The sequence below is a fragment of the Dreissena polymorpha genome, chromosome 13 (genome assembly GCF_020536995.1).
Source record: "Dreissena polymorpha isolate Duluth1 chromosome 13, UMN_Dpol_1.0, whole genome shotgun sequence".
Taxonomy (NCBI): Eukaryota; Metazoa; Mollusca; class Bivalvia; order Myida; family Dreissenidae; genus Dreissena; species Dreissena polymorpha.
Genome location: NC_068367.1, coordinates 18,986,472 through 19,010,462, shown reverse-complemented (window position 1 = coordinate 19,010,462; position 23,991 = coordinate 18,986,472). Strand labels below are relative to the sequence as shown.

General features: G+C 34.2%; 1 protein-coding gene and 1 long non-coding RNA gene across 3 annotated transcripts in view; one reads left to right on the top strand and one right to left on the bottom strand.

The window, feature by feature from the left end:
- LOC127856511 (radical S-adenosyl methionine domain-containing protein 2-like) overlaps positions 1-23,991 on the bottom strand; it is a 227,848-nt gene that overhangs the window by 71,985 nt on the left and 131,872 nt on the right. The window lies entirely within an intron of this gene.
- Positions 607-4,416, top strand: LOC127856522 (uncharacterized). Its single transcript, XR_008038089.1, has 3 exons — positions 607-741; positions 1,669-1,695; positions 3,615-4,416. It is a non-coding gene; the product is annotated as an uncharacterized LOC127856522 (long non-coding RNA).

Below are 23,991 nucleotides of genomic sequence, written 5' to 3'. Positions count from 1 at the left end.
AAGTAGCAGAGGCTTTCAAAAACGAAGTATGTTTGGCAATTTGCTCACATTCAGTGCTATTTCTGCGATTGTGTACGTCGACTCAAATTTGAAGTGCTTCACTTGTACCAAGATTATGTTATTTATTCAGGCCAGGAGCTACACAACCTGTCCGCTAATGAGACTATGAAACCTTGTGTTGATACATATACTCAGGCTGGTATGGAGCTACGCTGGTTTGCTCAAGCAAAGACCCATTTTTGCATGACGCCGCTCGATGTAAGCAAACATAAATTTTACTTATTTCTACAAAAGGGATATGCATATTCTTGGAACTTTCCATTTGCACGAACGTGTTTTGCAACTTCCGCGCAGAGATTTGACTGGAACCAGCATAGCTGGAGTGTATGTGAGGGAAAGGAACGACAACTATGCGTGGAGAGAGAGAGAGTTATCATTTTTCTGTTCATTCTTCATCGGCACCAAATTGTTTGTTTAAAACAATGTACATTCTTTGCCGTCTCTCATTTAACTGGTTCGTACGGTTAATTGTACGCATGTGTTGCATTCTTCGTGTGCAAAACGGTGTGTTTGTTAAACCGACTAACATAACATAAAGCTCGGGATCCCTGAAATGCGACTATATTTAGCGACGTGATTCAAGGAAGGGAAAAACCAATAAATAAGTTATAGATAGAACCAAGACGATATTGCAAGTTAGGTTATAGTTTGAACAAGGAGGTGGACTTTGTGGAAAGTCTGGTAATGTATTGTTATTTCTTTTATTTTAATTGTATAATAATAAACACATTTAGCAGATTAAATTATGGTTTACTATTTTTGTCAACTATACATGACCAAAATGTGCATATGATATACAGGATGCAGGATCACATGACTTAGTTGGGTTTTCCCCATTAAATGTTATTGGATGTAGATCCAAAGACCTATAGATAGTTATATATAGGTCTTAGGTAGATCTAACACACTGGTAAGTGCTGCTTTTTTCAAATACATTTTTAAAAACAATTTTTCTTAAGAATTTTAACTGGTGCATAAAAGACAGATTGTTATGCTACTTACACAGGTGGTTAGCGTGTGGCTATGATATTATTAGTGAAAACATCATTTTGAATGATAAATAATCATACTAACAATCTAACCACCTGTGGCTACTTATAGCAATGTGAAATAAATCAGAATTACTTTATTTAATAAGCCTGTGTTCTTGTTCAGAATTACATGTATACTGCACGACTATGCGACACGCAAGGTGAAATTTTGACACCGATTTCAAACGTATTTAAGGATTTATTCTTATACCTTAAGATATTGGCACAACATGCAAGAACAAATGTCTTTTATGCGCTTAAGATTTTTGCGAATGTATTTCAATAACTTATGTGCAAAAACAAAGTTCTTAACGGCCCGTTTAGGCGTTTACATTCTGTCTAGCCCGTGTGTAACCCCATGAAAACCCCGCTGATTCTGCACCCTGTATACTGTTTGTTGTGATTTATTAATCTCATTTAATTGGAAGAGGTTACCCTAATGTTATTCGAATTTGGTACCCGCGACAATGTTAGTACTTTTTTAAGTGTGCAACACATTGCATAAAGTAATATCTTTGAATTTTTTCTCACGAGCTATAAATGTATTGCACTAATTTAACTTAAATTTCTGTTTCAGAGTTTATCAAAATGGGCACCAGTTTTGGTATGTCATATTATATATTTTAGCGTTCAAATATGAAATGTCATACAGTCGGTTAATTATGTGGTTTATTTCCATACCAAGATTTTATGTTTTGGAGGACACAAACAACACTAAGCACTTTACGTCAATGAATTCGCAAACACTAGAAGGAAATTGCTGTTTAGGACCTGACTCTAAAACATACACAGCGATTGTTCCCTTCTTAAGTACTCGTTAAAGGTTCTTTCCCAATTGCAGAAAAACTACAAAATTCCCAATTGCGGTCTACAAAATTCCCAAAAGGAAGGACAATTTTGTCAATTTTGTTCCAAACTTGTATTATCTGCAAGTTAATAATTGAAATGAGCACTAACACTTGACATTTCAAGCCAAAATAAATATTAATAAATATTTGAGTTGAATTGTGCTATTGATACCAAGCAATTAAAAAGACCCATAAGTCCCAATTGGGTGATTTCAAGACGCGAATGTTCCCAATTTCAGGGGTTTTCGCGCTAATTTTTCCCTAGTGGTATGGTACCGGTACTTTTCCCAATTGGGAAGAAAAATCGCTAAAACATACGAGCATTTTATGTCAAGAATCAAGCAACCTCCGCGCAGAGATTTGACTGAAACCAGCAAAGCTGGATCCCATTGAATGTGAGAGCAAGGAACGACAACTCTGCAGTGAGATTGGAATTCAAGGTGCAAAATATCCGTCTGATGTCTTAACTACAGAAATAATAACTTAACATACCTTATTTAGAAACATACGAAACACGCTAGCAGTTTCGTGTATTGAATCGATTATCATTAAAATACTAGTATATTGATTTAACATTTTCAACAAGAATTCAATTTGAGAGCTGTTTCAATAATTATAACCTCTCCTGTTCCCATTTCCTCAATATAATATTCATGTGTACTGGCTGTCCGTTGAGAAGTCAGCAGGAGAGAATATTTAGAAACAGGTTGGTAATGGTAGATCAATACGTCCCATTTCGGAAGCACGCAATTTTTAAAATAGACCTTTACAAGAATATCAAATTTCTTTCGGATTTTAATAAAGCGATCGACATAAAGATCAGGAATTTATGTTTAAATGCCTCTGCCATTTTGGTTTAAATGAACACACTTTACAGTGGGTAATGTTATTTTATAAAGATGTATTAACGTGCGTTACAAATAATCGGCATTTTTCTGATTTTTAGTGTACAAAAAGGTTCAGACAAGGATGTCCTTTATCGCCTCACCTGTTTATTATTTGCATTGAATTCATGTCGATAGACATAGAGCTTAACACACGAATCAAATGAATAACAAATATTGTAGAACTAAAACCGTAACTCTTCGCTGATGACGCTTTTTTCATACTAGACGGTAAACGTATATCGTTTGAAACATTAATTTAAATCATAGAAGAATTTGCAGTTATATCCGGACTAAACTGGCATAGGCATAAATGTTACATCCTTAAAATAGCCCATTCAGTCTTGCTAACACAAAAAAATGAGTCATCTGGAACTCCAACAACGCATCAAGTTTAGGGATAAAATTCAGCAACGAACTAGCAGAAATAAAAATATCGGTAAAAATAATAATACAATACTGCACTATTAAGTAACATTATCGGTAAAAAAGAAAGATACAATACAATATTAAATAACATTATTGACTTGTGGAATGCTGTTATATATTTATTAACCTCTTAATCATGTTTGAAATTGACACTGTTGTCAACACCAACCAGGAGGCTATGTACCGAAACTAATATCGATAACATATATACATTTTTGTGTATTTTAAACATAATATGGTATAGGCAAATAATATCAGGTTTGCGATGGAAAGAAAACATGGAATTACAAAAGAACACCAAAGCTAACATTAACCCTTATTACACGTGTGCGCATTTGCAAATCCCTTTTATGTATTCATAGGGAAGGAGTCAATGAGCTCACATGTCGTGGACAAACAGGATAAAGGAACAAGAGAAGACTCTAAGATACAAAGCGATGGAATGGCCGCACCACCATCCCAGTCCAATCGTGCCCAACCAGATAAGTCTACTCCAATGCCTAAACCAAAACCATCTCCAGAGCTTCCCAGCTCACCAATAGTACCGTCCGAATCGCGGAGAACACGCTGATATTGATGTGCAAATTTGTGTATTATTTGATTTGATCATGGCTACATAGTGCATTTTCTTGTCCTAGTAACGCATAAAATCAAGTGTCATAGCATTTTAAGTTCTGATGAAACTTTGTGAATGAATATTTTAACGTAAAGAATCGACGAGGAAGACCATCTTTACGGTTTCGTAAACTTTTAAACACATATCCATCAACCGTAGATGAAATGCATGGTGCACACTATATGGTTATTAGTGGTAATCCAAGTGAAACAAATCATGACATAATAGTTTAAAATGTAATAAAGGAATTTACGTTTGATTGGACACATGTTGAACCATCATTAAACGGTGTAAACACAAAAAATGCGCATCATCATCTTTTACCTGAAAACAAACTAAAAAAAATGCATGAACAGATAACACCTTTTCCTAGTATTGTCGGTGTGTTTAATAAGTTTCAACATTAAATGTTTCGGGAAGATTACAAGTCGAAAGTTCTAGTCTATGCTGTGATGATATGTATGTCCACCTTATTTTCGCTACATCTTAGTTTTTGGAAACATTAAACTGTCAGTGAATGCATCTTTCTAAATCAACAATACATATTTTCCAACCATGATCTATGTTTTTGCTATCTTTCTCGTTTGTTGATTGTTTTAGGTTAATTTGCTTCTCCATAATGAGTGTCTGTAAAGGGACAATTAGAGAACGTTTACCAATTAATCCTGGCAATAGAACTATCTGACTACTGCTACACTTTAGAAAAAAAAACATGAAACGGCATCCTTAGACAAATGGGCATCTTTTCATAATGTGTTATCTGTTATCTTCATTGACAATTTTATGAATTAGAAGCCGTAATTATATTTCTACAATATTCTGCTTTCCGGAACAAAGAACATAAAGCACCAGCTTTCCAACTTGTTGCGATGCAAGTTCCAAATCACATACTGTACGAGTAACCTGAAAAGAATCCAAGAAGTATATCCAGAAATTAGGTCTTGACTCTTTTCCGAGTAGTTTATGGCAACATGTACTAAACAGTATTCTTTATCATAATTGTATAGCCTAAATTAACACAAGTGATCATGGATACACACATAGACTTTTAGACCATTTCATGAATAATGTAATAGGTGTATGAGTGATTAAATCACATTTGTCAATAATAAGATATATTTGATATATTTATTTGTTTCCATTTCACATAAAATGCATTTTCACAAGTCTTTGCAAATCAACAGTGACACATACTCTTTGCCATGCTCAAAATGTAACTAGTATTTGGAATCTCCAATTCATTACAGTTTAATAGTGCGTTGAACATGTTGTTGCAAGTATTGTTTTTATCCTTTTTACAGACTACTGTATTAACAGGTGTAAAATACCAGTACTTAAACAGAAAATAGCTATGGTTTTATTCTACTTTGTTAGTATCCTAAATTGACGCCACCATGTAAAGGGACTTATTTACATTGTGTTTATACACATTTCAAAAAATCAGAAAAATACTGAATATAAAATACAATTAAATGCATCTTGTCAAATGAAATTCAAACAGTTTTCAAACAACAGTCTGTGAACAGTTTAGTTTAAAAATATACACATGTACAACGCCCGTTAAGAAATGTATAATAACTTTAACCACTGTAGGAATCTCTCGTTGCTTGTAGATCAGCTCATCTATCAATGAAGTTTTTTTTCTACCGTGCGTAGCGTAATATTTCTACGCATCTATGTATTCGCGACAATCTCATTTGTATTATAAGAGTTGAGAAAGGACAGAAATCTCAATCGGGGCCTGATAATTGTGAAAAAAGAAGAATGTTTGTTCATCAAAATTATTGCATTCTTCAAAAGTGTTTCTTTATGATTTTCTAGCCGTTATTGTTCAACAGGTTTTCTGGTGGACACATTACAAACCAGAAATTAACCTTGTTCAGCAGCTGAAAGTAACGTGCAACATTCTACACTTTGGTAAGAAACATACAATCAGTTTACTGAATTAGTTTAAACCTATTTATTTAAGCTCGATTGCATGGAAAGCCTACGGCGTATTTGAAACGCTCTCGAGTTCGTTTCCTGGGACTAGAACCAGTACTTAGTGTCTATGGGGGAAATCGGAAAAACGCTCCCACAGTGGGGATCGAACCCGTGACCTCCCGAATGAATAATTTGATCGACAAAATCATACCTGTCACATAACATAAGATAGTACATTTTATTAGCAAAATGTCCAAATTGATGTAATTAAGGATGTATTGCGTAAACTCAGTGCCCCTTTTATATCAATAAATAACAACATTGTTATCAAGCCGTTCTTATGAAAAGTTTGCTCCAGCTGAACAAAAACTGCTAACAAACAATGTCAGAAAGGTTTAAGAAAAATCTTGGACTTTCTTCACATATGCAGGGGTGATACGAAACCAAACAGTGTCCGTCATTTTGGACCGAGTTAGTGGATAACTGTATGCTTGCATTCTTCACATTCACAATGACTTCATGTGGAAGTAAACAATTTACCATAACTCACGATTGGTATTTTTAAGTTATATCCACTGGTGGCATACCAAAAATGGGAAAGCAGAAACGCCATATTTTCAATTTACTGTTCAATTATGTTTTTATTTTGATAGTGAGCCTTACATAGCCGATACTAAAATAATTACACCGATTGACAAGAAAACAAGGAAAAAAGAAAAAAAAGTGGTAATTTTCAAAAATAAACAAAACATTGTCGCAAACGAGACGAATATCTCGGTACCGCGTTGCCAGATATGTTCAATGACAAATTACACGAGTGTGTGTGGGTCACCATGGATAATACAAAGTGTCGTTGACATGCACAGTTAGTAATGAAGACGTATTTTAAGTTTTAGTTCAATCGCTTCAGGAAAGTGGAGGTATAGCGCCCCACCAACTTATATCATTTCTTTCGATCATACCGAACAAACGAGAGTGACCTCCTTTCAGGTGTATACAGAGAATAATAGGTTAGTGTTGATTATGGATCAGGTTTATAATGCGAGGCTTAGAAAACAAAAAGCACGAGCCTTGGCTAGTGCTTTTTCGTTTTCGTGCCGATCATGATAAACCTGATCTATAATCAACACTTAGCTATTATTATATGTATCCCACTTTTTATTCAGTAAACCTTTTTATTTAAACAAAATAAGTTTAACTGGATAATTTCGCTTGATTTATGACGTCAATTTGTCGAAAAAAATGACGTCATTTCGTGCCGTGGTTTATAGCAGAAATTTAATCAACGGGGCTTTAATCAACCGAATTCGCTGTGCGAGTTCAGAAAAAAGTTGTGAGAACATGCATCACTTAACTCCTTTAATAAATATTAGTCAACGGCGATGTGTTCCTTTATGCCATCATTCGTGTTTGTTATCATGCTTAGTTGATTATCTCTAACATTAATACATCGCCCTGAACCTAAGCTGATTCACTCCAAAGATCGACTCCTCGTGTTTAAAGTATCTCTCATTTTTAGTTCTTCGCTTGCGAAGAACTAAGGTTATGAGTGTGCGTTGCAAGTCAGCCTGCTCTTAACTATGATAGAAATAATAACCACATCTGCATGTTTATACTTCATCACTGGTACTGGTACACTGCAGACAGAAGTGTGTGTATGTAATCAATAGTGTTTAACAGCTTGTGCGACGACATTGGCCTGTTTGTCATTGAAATCTCTACATATTGGCTGCTTTCAGGGAAAACGGGGCTAAATGCATGTCAAATAAGTGATGCCCCAGATTATCCTGTGCACACTGATTAGCATGTGCAATTCACACAAGCTAATCAAGAACGACACTTCCTGATTTTGCGGTGTTTTTCGTATAAAGAGAGTATCTGGTGCTGAGATGACAATTAATGTATATGCATTAAGCCCTGTCTTTTCCAAAATGAAGCTTAAATTCGCTTTTCTAATAATAACTTGAGAAAAAGGATAAATGTGGTAATAACTTCAAAGTAACCTCGCTGACAAGGCAAATCACTTTTAAATCAAATAAACATCCAATGAGTTCTAAATTTTCACCTTGTGATATTTTTAGTAAACATCTAAAAGAGGACCTTTTCACTGTTTGTCATTAATGCTTAATATTGATAAATGTAAACATTGGATCTTAAAAGCTCCAATAAAAAACACAAGAGTACAATTGAAGAAACAAAAAAAGGTTACACGAAACTGGGCTGGAACCACTGACCCCTGAATAAAAGTCTATCGTTTAGACCATTCGGCCTTCCGTGCTCATACAATGATTATGAGAGATGCATTTTATACTTTATATAAGCAATCCTAGTAGTATAAAACTATAACGACAACAACAGAACAATCCAAATTATTAAATCGTTTCATTTTGTCAATTTACCAAAAAGTGAAAAGGTCTGTTTAATGTCTTCAGACTTGAAAATTGAATGAGTTCAATACACTGTCAGATCTTACATAATGGATAACTTACAGGTTTAGTGGTTGCCTGTTAGCCTGGGGCCAGTAGATTTAAGCCCAGAACACTCAATTTCAAAAGTTGGTTACAGTTGGGCTAAAAAGAAGGGTAACTTTTTCAAAGCTTGAACAACTCAATCAAATTAAACATAGAATACAAATTCGCGACTGTGGATCGATTAGGCCTAGGAAATGATTCAATTCCGGAGCACAACAAGACATGAATCATGATTAGGCCTAGGAAATGATTCAATTCCGGATCACAACAACACATGAATCATGATTTCATGTCGGCACAAGTGTTGCTCAATAATTTACAGAAAATAAATAAAGTATTAGATACACAAATTACGGCATGAACATGATTCTAGGCTTGTTATTCTTTAAAAAGGCAACCAGAATTCTAAAGATGGTTGCCAGTGCAGCAACAAATCGCGTAAAAAAGAGACATATGGTTGTTAGTTTGTCACAGTTATCTCTATAACATAAATATGAGGATAAACAATGTACACACATCTCGACCTGTGCTTTAAGACACACTCTTTATAAATGTGAATGGGTTGTGTTCATTTCAAACTTGCGATTTAAAAAGCTATACTATAATTTTGAAAACTGAGTTGCGTCTAAGATTAGGCAATATCAAAGAACCTAAGTGCCTTCAGCGCTTTGATTATTCTTTAAAATAGTTGCACTTCTGGTCGCATACCAAATACCTGCCCCTGGCGTATTTGTTAAGTTTTAAAGATCATATAGCACTGTTTGCACTATTTAAAGCTGTATAAATCGGTTATACAATAGAAGGATTTCGAAATCTACCGACCATAAGCATGGGGTTCTCATATTACTTCGCTACAATGTGAAGTCGGCATTTATCCCCGGGAGCTTTTCATTCAGAAGTTGTCGACGGCGAGGAGTGGATCGGAACATGTACTAATTAAAATAGTGATAGCGCGTAGGTGAGTTTTTATTTTCAAATAAAATGCTTTGATAACAATGCATATCTTCTTTTATCAAGTTAAGTACCCTCCTCAGTGTTCTTAATAATAATAATAATAATAATAATAATAATAATAATAATAATAAAAATAATAATAATAATTATTCTTAATATTATTATTATTATAAGTATAATAATAATTTCATAATAATAATAATAATCATAATAAATATTATAATTATAAAAATTATAATTCTACTTCTTCTACTTCATCTTCCTTTTCTTCTTCTTCTTCTGATTATTATTATTATTATTATTAATTTATTTTTAGTATTATTATTATTATTATAATTACTGGTAATAGTAGTAGTAATAATTACTGGAAATAGTAGTAGTAATAGTAGTAGTACTTACAATAGTAGTTGAGGTAGTAGAAGATGTATAATTATAATTATTATTATTAGTAGTAGTAGTAGTAGTAGTAGTAGTAGTAGTAGTAGTTGTAGTAGTAGTAGTAGTAGTAGTAGAAGTGGTAGTAGTAGTAGTAGTAGTAGTACTAGCAGTAGAAATAGTAGAAGTAGTAGTAGTAGTAGTAGTAGTAGTAGTAGTAGTAGTAGTAGTAGTAGTAGTAGTAGTAGTAGTAGTAGTAGTAGTAGTAGTAATAGTAGTAGTAGTAGTAGTAGTAGTAGAAGTAGTAGAAGTAGTACTTAAGAAGTCGAATGTTTTTCCGTGCTCCAGAATACTTGGCCAGTGCATTTGTTCTTATAATATCGAGACAGAATTCGGAAATGATTCCGGCTCATGTACACAAATAGCCGTAAATGGGCGGGGCAGTTTTGCTTATATGGCTAAAGTAAAACCTTGTTAACGCTCTTAAAATCACATTTATGTGTTATATATTTTCATAAATGTTGTTCTACTATTATCTCGACTGAGTTTAAAATGGTTTTGGTTCGTTGAAAAACATGGCCGCCAAGGGCGGGACCGTTTTCCGTACATGGCTATTGTAAAACCTTGTTTAAACACGTCATGTTTATGGTCTGGGTTGTATAACTTTTAGTCTGAAGATTTGTTAGATAAAAGAGCGGTTGAGTTCGAAAATGTTAGCGGTTCGTTAAAAACATTAACGCAATTGGACAGGGCAGTTTTTTTATGGATATATAAAACCTTGTTAACGCCCTAAAAGTCACATTTATGGTCCCGTTTTCATTAAAGTCGGTTGGATCATTTGTCTTATGATATCTCAGCTGAGTTCGGAATTGGTTTCGATCCGTTGTAAAATATAACCGCTAAGTGGCGGGTCGGCTGTCCATATATTAATATTAAAATCCTGTTAACGCTGAGGATGTCACAGTTTGTGTCTTATGTTCCTGAAACTAGGTCAGAAAATGTATTATAATGTAATCTTCACGGAGTTTCAAAATCGTTTTGCTAGGAACATAACTTTTTTTTAAATCTAAGCCGAGTTAAAAACTGGTTATATATAGAAATAAATAAATAAATAGATACCTGTGTTTAATGAATGTAAGGCCTTAAGCTTCTTTAGTTTTGCACATTGACAGTGATTTTGTTTTACTTGAACGTATTCTCCAAAACTTGTGTTGATGTATGTTGAAGACAAATAACCTAAATCTGAAACGGAAGCATTTGGTATTTTGCGAAAATTAGCCAACGCGACCGCAATTGTGCCGATAACCCAAAACTATAGAATTTTTGGATTCGTTGTAAAGGATAAGCTTGGTGAAACAAATACACCTTAAAGGCGTATTTTAATTGAGCAAATATGACGTACACTGGATAATATTTCAACAAATACAGATAATCTTGATACAAATGATACTTCGAAACACTATATTTTTGCGAAACATTTACTTAAATAGTGTTCAACCAAACATCGAATAAGCAGATCAAAGTCTCAATATATTGTTTAATCATGCATACCTGGGTTGTAATTAAGTATTGTTCTGTTCTGACTTGTACCGCGAGTTAAATTAAAACGTGTCAGTTACCGGTTATAACAACACTCCCCACAGATTTCAAGTAACATATTCGCGAGTAAAACAAAACAAAACTGCCAACTATGAAATGGCAATTGTTCCTACATAATATTAACATCCCGAACATTAATTCCTGCTTTATTGCAATCACAAACATACGTTACTCAGTTACAGTTATTTGAAAAAGTGCATAATATGTTGTTAAGTTTTGCATCTGATTGTAGAAACCTTTGCCAGGGGTGTCAATATAATGTAAGATCCAGAGCCCGGGCTTTCAAAATAACGTCGGAACGAATGTCCGGACAGTCAAAATAATAATTGAACAAGTGTATTGGTTGTCAACATAATGTGGGAACGGATATCCGGGTTGAAAAAGAAGTAGTAGTAGTAGTAGTAGTAGTTGTAGTTGTAGTTGTAGTTGTAGTTGTAGTAGTAGTAGTAGTCGTAGTAGTAGTAGTAGTAGTAGTAGTAGTAGTAGTAGTAGTAGTAGTAGTAGTAGTAGTAGTAGTAGTAGTAGTAGTAGTAGTAGTAGTAGTAGTAGTAGTAGTAGTAGAAGTAGTAGTAGTGGTAGTAGTAGTATTAGTAGTAGTAGAACTAAGGTGTGTTATACTTATAATACCCAAATCTACATAGCATTCTTTATATGTAAAAGATAATCTTAAACTTATATTAACTTGCAATACAAAAAAGTTTAGGGTCTTCATCAATTAATTGGTTACAACGCTTTTTATTTTACACATTAAGCACTCGATAACATCGAGGAGTGCCCAATGTAACCCGATAGCTAAAGCCTAGGCTGCTTTAATGTTAAGCCTTAATCCATATTCATTTGTTTAATTAACAAGCGTCTTTGTTTACATAATATTTGGTCGCTTCTGCAAACCTTTGTAACTTGATACAAATTTTATATAGACCTATTGTTGACTTTTGCTGACGACACGAAACCGAAACATTTGGTATTTTCCGAAAATTAGTCAACGCGTCTCGTATTGTGACTATAATAACCCACATAAAAACTATACGATCAAAGACATATATGAATTTGGAATTCTTAACTCAACTCATTCTGAATCTTGATAATATATAAACCACTATTGTAAAGATAAGTTGAAATACAGTATATTGGCTTAGAAAGGATATTTAATCGAACAGTTGTTAGTTTAATCATCTGTTATTAACATCAATCGCATTATTAAATGGAGTGGACTTACTGCATTCAAAGGACTGAACAAATCGCGGTTAAATTCGAAAAACTACAAACAATGAACTGATTATACAAATCATTTTATAAAGGTAATATTATATGTGCTATTGTTATTATTTATTGTTTCTTTAAATATATTTACGTAAGGATCTATCAGTAACAGTTTTTATTGATAGATCTTTGAAATGCCACGGACGAAATATTTATATGTCGATGTAAGGAAACACAAACATAAAAAATGCCCTGCTCTCTAATGTCGGCATTAGGCGACTGATGAAAACAAAACTTAACAATTGATATATACATTCGAAGGACTACAAAATGTATCCGTCTTAAAACAAAAACATTATAATTCGACTTTTCACTGAACGATCCGAGCTATACAACTCACCTAAATATCGGCGTCAGTGTCCGCGTAACTCCCTTGATAAAGTAACCGAGCAAAACATCCATATTACTGTTTCTGCTAACATAGAGGTCCGAGCCATGAATTTGCTCAACATTTGCAGCGGAACAATTTTGAAATAAAAACATGCTTTGTGCATTATTTCTTCTCATGTAATGTCTGCGGTGCTTCATTTCAACATGATTGAACCAAACAATATTGATAAGTCGTTCCTGCTATATTCAGGTTGGAGACAATGGAAGACAATTATGATACAAACACGAGGACGTTATATTGTCTGCCGGGTATGCCGGCATTGCCTCGTGAAACAGGAACAAGGAACAAGGTTCGTGTTTTGAGATGGATTAATGCATGCATGATTTCCTTTTTTAGCACGAGAGACGATTGATCGTTATGTTTTATTGACCCTATTGAAACGAGTATACTGTATGGGCGGATAATGCATAATATTATTTGTTATGATTTATTTACAGATGTTACAATACTTCGTTAATTATAAAGTGTACTGATATGTTTCTTCAAGGTCCGTGTTCCAAGTTCGAAAATCAATCTTTGTGCTAGAAGAGCTAGTATTAATTCGGATTTAACGAGGCGGTCGAAAAACAGTCGGGATCGAAGTCTTGCTTCATACTTGCAGGTGACACACTATGATTTGTTTTTCACTAAGGAAATTAACTATATCTCACCTCCTACAAAAATGACCTTATCCGATTGGCTTAGAGCGGTCATGTGCCCATGGTGTATTTTCCATACACCCCAAGTAATTTCTATACACCCCGAGTAATTTCCATACTTCTATCAACGTAAAAAATGGCGTCTGTTCGATAAACTGCTAGATAAGTATTGTTATTAATATATAATATATTCTATATAATGTATACTATATACTATATAGTATATAATATTTATCATTATATGTATAATATAATATATATAATATATATAATGTATATAGAAAAATAATATATATATATATATATATATATATATATATATATATATATATATATATATATATATATATATATATATATATATATATATATATATATATATATATATATATATATATATATATGATATATTATATATGATATATGATATATTATACATGATACATCGCTCTCGTATGGTATGAAATAACTGAGGGTGTATATCCCATACACCAGCTTCGCTATCGTATGGTATGAAATAACTGAGGGTGTATATCCCTTACAACATCAGTAACTAACAGTGTAACTTATAATACATATCCAATTTAAAGCTTATCGATGCGTGAACAACATTTGTATTTGATAATTATAACGAGAGGGTTTTCCCTATACTAATTAGGACTAGAGTCGTCATAGTTATATCAACGAAGACTTCTTCGTTTACTCGGCAGTTTTTTGTTTTCAGAAACTCATTACACTAGGTGATGGTGAAGATAATTAGTAGTTATTTAAAACCAATCAAATATTTATACACTCTTATAGGCATTAATAGGTGTAATCATTAACCGTTTTGGCATCCAACCGACATACGAACTGACATACCGTTCTTTTATTTGTGGAATATTACAAGTTTGAAATTGTCAATTTGAGAATTAAGGCCTTTAAAATGATATTTTTTATAACACTGATGGTGATTTAATAATCATAACAAACGCATTGCTGAATTAAAAGTTTTTTCATCCAGATTCCAGAGCACTTCCCTTCTTTGTCGATCCGGCTATCGGAAGTACTCGATGGTATTGGAGCCTGGAAATTTACCGTAATGGAGAGGAGAGAAACATACTTGCTGAGGGAGAGCATGGAGACGATAGAAGAGCAACTAAGGGGGGGTAAAGTTGAGTGTTTTCATTTTGGGAGTCAATCAGAAGGTACCACCACTCCTGGTCTCAATTCGGATATCGATCTTCTACGAAGTTATTACCATACAAACATAATGACAGACTGGAGAGACTGGAAGGCTGGGATGCGTAACCTTCTGATGCTTCATAACGACCACACTCCGCCGCAACAGTACTTGCTTCAGGTCATCAGGCGAGACACACCGGAGCCGGAGACACGCCTGTGTGATGAAAGGTATGTGCGGAAAGATTCTGGACAAGTACTGTTTAGCTCAGAACAATGGAAAAAGGAAACAGAGCAGATAAATAAAGATGTGGGAGAGATAACCAAACATGGACCTTCTGTGAGTAATATACCCAACTGGGATATTGTAAACGCATTTCACGTTTGCCACCCTCTTCCTGAAATACAACACTGGATAGACAGATGTAGAGGTAGAGACTGGCCGCCTGCCCAAATACTTGAGGCTGCACAGGTAGCTCCGTCTTTCCTGGTACCAGCCGGTCATCCTGATAGTGATTACAACCGTGAAGAATGGCGACTGTCTCCGAACCTTATAGAACGAATGTTGATGTTTAGTTTTAGTATGACACAAATTAAATGTTATATTGTTTTAAAATTAATTAAACAATCCTTATTTAGTAAAATGGTGGGTGATTTTACCACAAGTTTTCATTGTAAAACTGTAATGTTTTACATCATAGAGAGAACACACCCGTCCCTGTGGAAGGAACATAACCTTATGTTCTTACTTTTACTATGTTTACAAGTATTAAGAAAGTGGTTGCGACAAGGAAAATTCCCTCATTATATCATAGAAGGAGTGAACTTGTTCGATGGGAAAATGTCTTTTGCGCAGCAGAGGCGCCTTTTACAGTACGTGGACTACTTGATAAAAAACGACATGCACGATTTATTTTATATAGATATAGATAAATTAGGATATCGGTTACAAGGGTGTGGTATACGGCACATTGAACAAGCTGGGCAAGTGCTAGGACGTGTATGCATACATAACAGTATCAGTTTATCACTGACGTTTGATCGCTTGAGGATGTTTCTTATTCACTTAAGAAATACAACATTGAAGGTAAAACATCCAAATACAATCTTCGAGCAAGATATAAACTGTAAATTACGCACTTGTTTTGAATATTACACGAATGCCAAATTAAAATCCGCTGCTTTAGAATTTATTAACCACCTGTTCGCATTATACAATTCGATGCAATCATCTAAATATTTGCGACAATATAACCATGCTTTCAGCGAAATTATAAAGCGTTTCAAATATTCTTTAAAAACGGATGTAGCTTCTAGTCGCTTAAAGTTGGCGTCTGTGCTATACTGTTTCGGGCATCTTCACGCTGCAGTTAGAGTGTTGGATGACGTGGAGAGGAGGTATCATAGCAAGATAAAGGCTGTGTGTGGATGTAGAGATATTAAAGGGCAAAGTTTTCTCCATTTTTTTGCTAACATGATATCAGATGACTGTGATATCGTTTTAAGTGAACAACCATTCGCATCATGTACCAAGTTTGTTAGAGAAGAAGCGTACTGCGCTCCATATATACTGTGGTTTGAAATGAAGCGCAACATGACTGAAGAAGAAGTTTCGCAGAGAAATATCGTTGATAAACAATGGATGGATTACACTGAGGTGGATGCTCTTCCTTTCCTTCACTATCTCCAGTATCTCACGTATGGAGGACTAGGTGAACGCGACAAACAGCTACATGTGCTTGGAATTCTTAAGTCTTATGTATTTGATCCACGAAATAAAATAAACATGTATCATCCTGAGACAGCGCTCAATTTGCTTGGACACTGCTATGAAATGGAAGGCGACTATGAAGGGGCATTACATTACTACGCGATGTCGTTGAGTTGGCTCCGTACGAACAATGCTGCGAACTGGCACATACAGCGTTTGAATCGTCTGATAAGTACTTATTAATGAAAAAATGACATTTTTTGAAAGTAAAAAATACCTTAGATAAGAATTTATTGAGATACACACGGTGTTGTCAGCGTATTCTCTAAGTTTATTTTTTTAATTTTATGTACTGTTAAACATCACATTTTCCAAGAACATACTAAGTGCACGGATATTGTAAAATATTAAAATCGTACACTTTATTCTATTACATTTGCATTAGTATGAAAAACGATCGTTTCGTGATATTGCTAAAGATACGTCTAATTGAGTGAAAATTTACTTTATGTAGCTAGTTTGAGAAAACCTGTACCAATAGATTATGTGTTTTCATGCCAATAAATAAATTATATCTGGGAATCTGTTCATTAGCTCAATATTTTCGGACTTAAAAAAAACTATTCAAAGAAGACGATTAACATCAAACAGCAAAAGACGATACATTTGAACATAAAAAATAACGTCTGTCATGCTGTCATGCACATAAACACATGACGTAAATGTTGTGCGCGTGACAGCTTTATCCCGGAAGTGCCGAAATTAAGCTCATTTTACTCATCGTGTGTTTGATTTCGATAATTGTATTAATTAAATGATGAAATAAAACATAAACTGATCGCATGTATCATATACATATGTACACTAATAAGTATTTATATAATGCAAAAGCAGCCTCAACCATAATCCCTAAATAGTATACATAGTATCCACTTTGGACCCCGTTGAAAATAAGTTTTGTACGATCTTTCGTCTACACTTTACGGGTTATCCAGTGCACTTTTATATCTATATTTCAATATAATTTAATTTTGACCAATAAGTGTGATAAAGTGTAATAGAGTATAAACCATATATCTATGATGGTGACTATCTGTGATATTTCTGAATTGTTAGTAACTGTTTATATGGATTGTAGTATTTGTTATGTGCACAAATAACATTATTATTATTATTATGTTTGTTATGTTGTAGTTTGTTCAAAGTAAAACAAAATTGAGTTGAACAATGTAAGTTTTTATAATTTTACAATAATCAAAATCACAAATTCTTTCTCTCAGCAACATCAACCACCCAGTTTATGTTACTTTTTATTCAAAATTTAGAAAGCATGTAAGAAATGTCAAAACTTTTGTTAGCCGTAAATCCATAGAACCATTAAACAATCTAACCTCATGCTTAACCGATGCACAGAGTGTTATATTTGTTCCACACGGCATGTGACGCTTCTCCATAGAACCATTAAACAATCTAACCTCATGCTTAACCGATGCACAGAGTGTTATATTTGTTCCACACGGCATGTGACGCTTCTCAATTTTCCTGTGTATTTTCATGCGGTTTAAGACAGGAAGTACTTTTTTTCATTTTTTGCAAACTCGTTCACATTTACACCTTACATTTGCAAAAAAATTCCTTTATGTCGAAAACAGTGGACAAAAACAGTGAAAGCTATCGATAATCGTCATTGTTTTACAAAAAAATAAAATAAAAATCATGTGTCAGCATAAAATACAAAGATAACTGGTAGAAAAAATATTTGAGCCACTCGTGAAAATATCATTTTCTATGATCATTCGTGATTTAAAATCGATATTTCAGCGAATCCAACACATATTTTCTATTTAATACGTTTCAAGATTTTATCGATTACTAATGAACAAAGCGGCATTGGTAAATACATATTTAAACACCTAACGCATTAATAATTTAAGGGGAAACTACAAACAACTAAGAACGAGTATCAGTCCGTACACGCTGAATAACTGATAAGGTGGCGCGCACAAAAAGTCAATAGAAAACGTGTTCGACGTCAGGACCGAGAAAAAAAGATAGCCGCACAAAAGCAACGCCAGATGAGACGACCCCCATGCCCACTGCTACGATATCTCTTCTCTTCCGACAGTTACCGCAACCAGCACTGCCGCCATATAGATGAAAACACATGGGCAATTAGTAGGCTACACGGCGACGCACTTACAAAGTTAACAAATTACTTACACATGGATTGAATTAATCACAATTTATGTCCTTGGTAGATGTGCAAAGTAATCATTATGTGTCATTAACAAAATTAATGGGATTGGTTGAAATAAATTTATATGTAAATTTATCTTTGTATAGTGTGCTTCCCATAGTCCATCTCCATCTGAATAGAGTTGTTGCTTGTTCATACAGCAAATGTTTATGTTGGTTTTGGATACACAAGCACAAATACATAGACGAGATTACACGGAATGCATGAACATTAATGCTATTAATATTAAATAACTGACCGAAGTATAAATATAAGATGCAATCAAAAGAAAAACGTAAAATGGTGTTACCAGAAACTAAACCTAACTTTGCTGTTGTCAATATAAGGAATAACCCTGCAAATAAGGGATCAATATCATGGTTTTGTGCAGGAAAATTCCCCTTAATGCCAGATTACATCTACAAAAAATGTATATATTCAGACAATTTTATTTTGAAATAAATTTAAATTAATGTCGTGGTGTTAACATTATTCTTACTATGTGGATAACTATTATTTAATGTTAGTTTTGATGGGTCGTACTAGAAATATATACTAATAGAGGTCAAACATTTGTCATTATAAAAAAAACTTGACCTATATTGAAACATGAACCGCGAATAGCGAGCTTGGCTGATTTTCATGCCTTTAATGCATCGACATTCCACGATAAGGTATTCCATTAAGATATATTATAGGAAACCAATGCATGTAAAATCCATCCATGCTTGACAATGAATATTTTTATTATATTCCTGCTTTATGTTCTCAAAAAATACAAGTTGTATCAATCGGTAAAATACAACTGCACAGAAATAATTCCCGTAGTATGCTACTCGCAAGTTTTCCAATCCCGTATTACCATACTAGCCGGACTACTTTAAATGACGTCACTTTGAATGCAGCAAATTATAATAGCATTCTTGGTGAATTATGAATGCTTAAAATATTTTTTTTAACTAAAATGATTCAAATTTGTATATAATAAATGGAATATTACGCAAGTCAATTGTTACAAGTGTTTGTATCAGTCCCGTGGCTTGCGCTATTGCGTATCACACTCGAGGCTCCGCCCCTCGTGAGATCCGTCATCATACAAGCCACTCGACTGTCACAAACACATGGAACAATTGACTAGCGAAATATTCCGTATGTATTATCTTATCAGTTGCCACTTGTTCTTATGTTAGAATTCTTTTTTATAGCAAGTAAATTTAACAACCCTTCATGGCGACATTCTCTGGAAAAATATTGATCATCCAAAAGCACTGTCACAAGAATTGAATGAATTTATTTATAGCTGCCATTTACGGAGAAGATAAAATAAATAAGATCGAATTTAACAAAATTACTATTTGATGGAAGTGGTGGTGATGATGATGATGATTGTGATAATGGTGGTGGTGGTGATAAAGATTATTATGTTGATGGTATTGGTGTTGATAATGGAAGTGGTGATGATGATGATAAAACGTGGTGGCGGTGGTTATGATGATGAGAATGATGATGATGATGATGATGATGACGATGATGAAGATGATGATGATGATGATAATGATGATGATGATGATGATGATGGCGATGATGATGATGGTGGTGGTGTTAAATAAGTTGTTGCGAACTAATTTGAATCCTGTGGGAAATGGTGGGGAAACTGCTCTTACTCTTTTAAATAAGGGTTATCTTTAGGACAACGAATATAATGACTGTGCTGCCGTAGGTGATTACATATTAAAACTGACGCTTGACTCTGATTATGACGATGGTATTATTGCTTTGAATGTGATGCTGTGATGATGAAAATCAGAAGAAAAAAACAATTAAAAGAAAATTTTCGATTTTATGAGCAAAAAACACAACTTATCATTCAATAGAAGGACGGATAATTATACAATAAAATATTTATAAAAAACTATTGAAATAACGATTCTTATGCCAAAGAGACGAGCAACAAATTAACAATGATAATCAAGTTCAGCAATGTATAAAAATACAAATGAAATAAAATAAAATACAATCAACATGATATACACACACATCACATAATAATGATCATTGACTAATATACGACAGGCGCTCGCACAAAGCTTTAATGCGACCTTGTAATATAACGAACTTTTTATTTCCTGAATATCAATTTTTTTATAAAAACAGAATATTCGAATCGGAATTTCAGATTAAAAAATTCTGCTGGTTTTCTTATATTCAATTATTCATGTTCATCCCTAATATTATAACTTGATTGACTTTACATGATTTAATGTACGTTTTTGCGTATCAAACATTTGAAATCCTGTGCGTGTATGTTATAATATGATACCTATACAAACCTTGACATTCTGAAATCAGAATAACCGGGGGTAAGTCCGATGGTACTCGTCGATTTACATTCCTTGTCCTTATTAACACGCCTTAGCCTGTTACGTAAAATTTATAATGGTTTTGCTGTAAAAAATGAACAAATGTATACACTTTTGTAATATAATATTTAATAATAAAAAATGTCACAATTAACTTTGCCAAAGGTTATAGTTTTTCACAAAGGGAGGCTACCAATCAAGTTGCATATCGGCTTTACTCCAGACGTATTTGCGTCCCCTCTTAAAGAGCATTTTCTCGTCGAAACCGCTGAAATTCAGTCATTCTCAACGCCTACGTCTAGCAAAGATCTCAAGGGTTCTTTTGCGCCCTTCGTGCAGTCAAAAAACCGTATCTTTCAAGAAAAAGAGAAACGAGCCTATTTCTTTGAAAACGGGGTTTAATGCATGTGCGTGTAAAGTGTCGTCACAATAAAAAGTGTCGTCTCCTATAAGCATGTGCGAACTGCACACGCTTATCAGGGATGACATTCTACGCACATGCATTAAACACCATTTCCCAGAACGAGGCCAAAATCCAATAACGTTATTTTATTGCAAAGATTCAGCAAAAAGTAAATTTAAGATTCCGCAGCAAGTTAAGTTAATTGTGACACTTAAATAATGTATTTTTCCTAGCTACTCAGGTGTAAACAGGAAACGGTAGCATCAACAAAAATGCTTATTTATGTGTATGTTTTATATTAAGCAGAAACCGAATTCCTACTTTCAGAAACCTTAACCGTCACATATGATAATTAAAGGTCTGTTTTAAAAATATACATGCATTACATTTCATTCAGTATGTTTATTTTTTCTCTAACTATTGCGCGCAAATCTGTTTTTTTTCTATTTTTATCGATGGTGACCGAGACCTTGACCCCACCTTAAATACACAATCCCAAGTCAGGTTATAATTATATTATAAAAAAAGTTAATGGAAATACCTATGTATTTATCAAGTCTAATATTAAGCGGAAATCATATGCCTATTTTCAGATAGATAACCTTGATACCCATATACTTTTTATATAAACGGAAGCAATGTATTGAGATAGATTATGTGTAAACATTATCGTAACTCAAGTTATCTCACATACGCTACGCTTCTTGATGTAGTGATAACCAAAACTATGGAGTGGGCTTTGACGAAGTCTAGACACATAAATAATTTTTCATAAAAATACCCCACTTCCTTATCGAGATTTTAAGCAGAAAGCCAACTTAACCCACATGTCACTCGTTGCATGTTCTGTGCAAACCTACTGTAGCGTTTTGCGATGGAATAATACCGCACACAACTCGAAGCTTTCAAAGCCAAAACATTTTTCTAATCAACAAGTTCATGCGAGACCATATTGGGTCGCTCTACAACAAGACATTGCAAAATATGCATCCCCGGCAGTCGGGCGTTTACCGTCTTTCTTAATACAAATGTACCTTTCTAAATATACATTAAAACACCAGACGAAAGTATGTCAAAAACATGGGAAAATGCGTTAATTTAACAGGAAATTTTCAGATAATTAAACATAATGTGTTCTAAATAAATGCCACTAGGTTACGCTACATTCCACCTGCACGGATTCAGCTGCATGATTTTATCCACCATGTTCTCATCCATGTTGTACGTGTTCACAACTGTGTTCATTTTGAATGCCACCTGAAAAAACATAATTATAAAGACGTCCGCAAAGATTCGGGATTTTCAAACGTGTTTACAACTGTGTTCAGTTTGAATGCCACCTGCACCAACATTCTAATAATAACAAACGCAAAGATTGGGGATTTTGAATGCACATTATCAATGCATGATCTTTAAACCAGCGCACAATATCATAATAACTCTACGTTTTAGGACACTTAAACATATTTTTTTTCTTCGTGTCCGAAAATTAAGATACGAAAAATATCCAAAATTACAGGTGTCCGAAAATTTAGAGACAAAAATTAAGACGGCAGAACGGATCAGTTTCAAATGCTGTTGGTGAATCCATTGTTGTCTATCGGAAGCATGTTTTTTTACCCAATTACGCGAATGTAATGGTCCCTTAACCCCAGACATGCATATGCCAGGTTTACTGACCTTAATCCGGTTGTAAAAAAACAAACATGATCGAAATGTCACAAGATAAGCGAAAATATGGAAGTAGTCTGTAGAATAGCGCTGTAAAATCTAATGTCCGAAAATTAATAGTCATTAATTATGGACGAAAAACCTTATGTCCGAAATTAAGAGTCACGAAAAATTATTTTTTGCTAAAAAACAGGGTGTCCGAAAATTAAGAGTGTCCGAAAAGTAGAGTAATTACCTGTAATCATACAGATCGGGGGCTTGTCAATAGCCCGTGGCTTTTCAGCAATATATGATCTTAAAACCTGGTCACAACCATAGTACAAATTGGAGGCTAATCAACATCTAGTAGCTAATCATAAATACATGATCTAAACAACACTGTTTGACCATCGTACATAGAAAGCTTATAAATTCAGCGATTAAATGATAAATTATTCTCGAAAAAATATTATCATCGGTGCATTGCTTTATAATCGGCGCACAGTCTTCGCACAGATTAGAGTCTTATGCATAACTTATTAATTATCATCCGTGTATTACCTTATAATCGACGCACAGTCTCCGCATGCTTATCGATAAATTATAGTTTATCATCAATGTATTACCTTATAATCGACGCACAGTCTTCGCACGGATCGAAGACTTATCAGATGTCTTTTCTGTCCTTGCTGTCGACCGATCTTCTCATTTGTATCGGCATCAAAGCTGTCGCACGAGACAGCCAAAATGTCCAGAAACTCACCTGAAGACACATTTTACGTGAATTAGGAAAACGGGGCTTAATGTATGTGCGTAAAGTGTCGTCCCAGATAAGCTGTGAAGTCCGCACAGTCAAATAAGGGACGACACTTTCCGACTAAACTGAATTTTTGCTAAGAAAAGACTTCCCTCCAACAGAAAAAAACCCACAAAAGCGGAGAGTGTCGTCCCTGATTAGCATGTACGGACTGCATTAACCCCGTTCTTC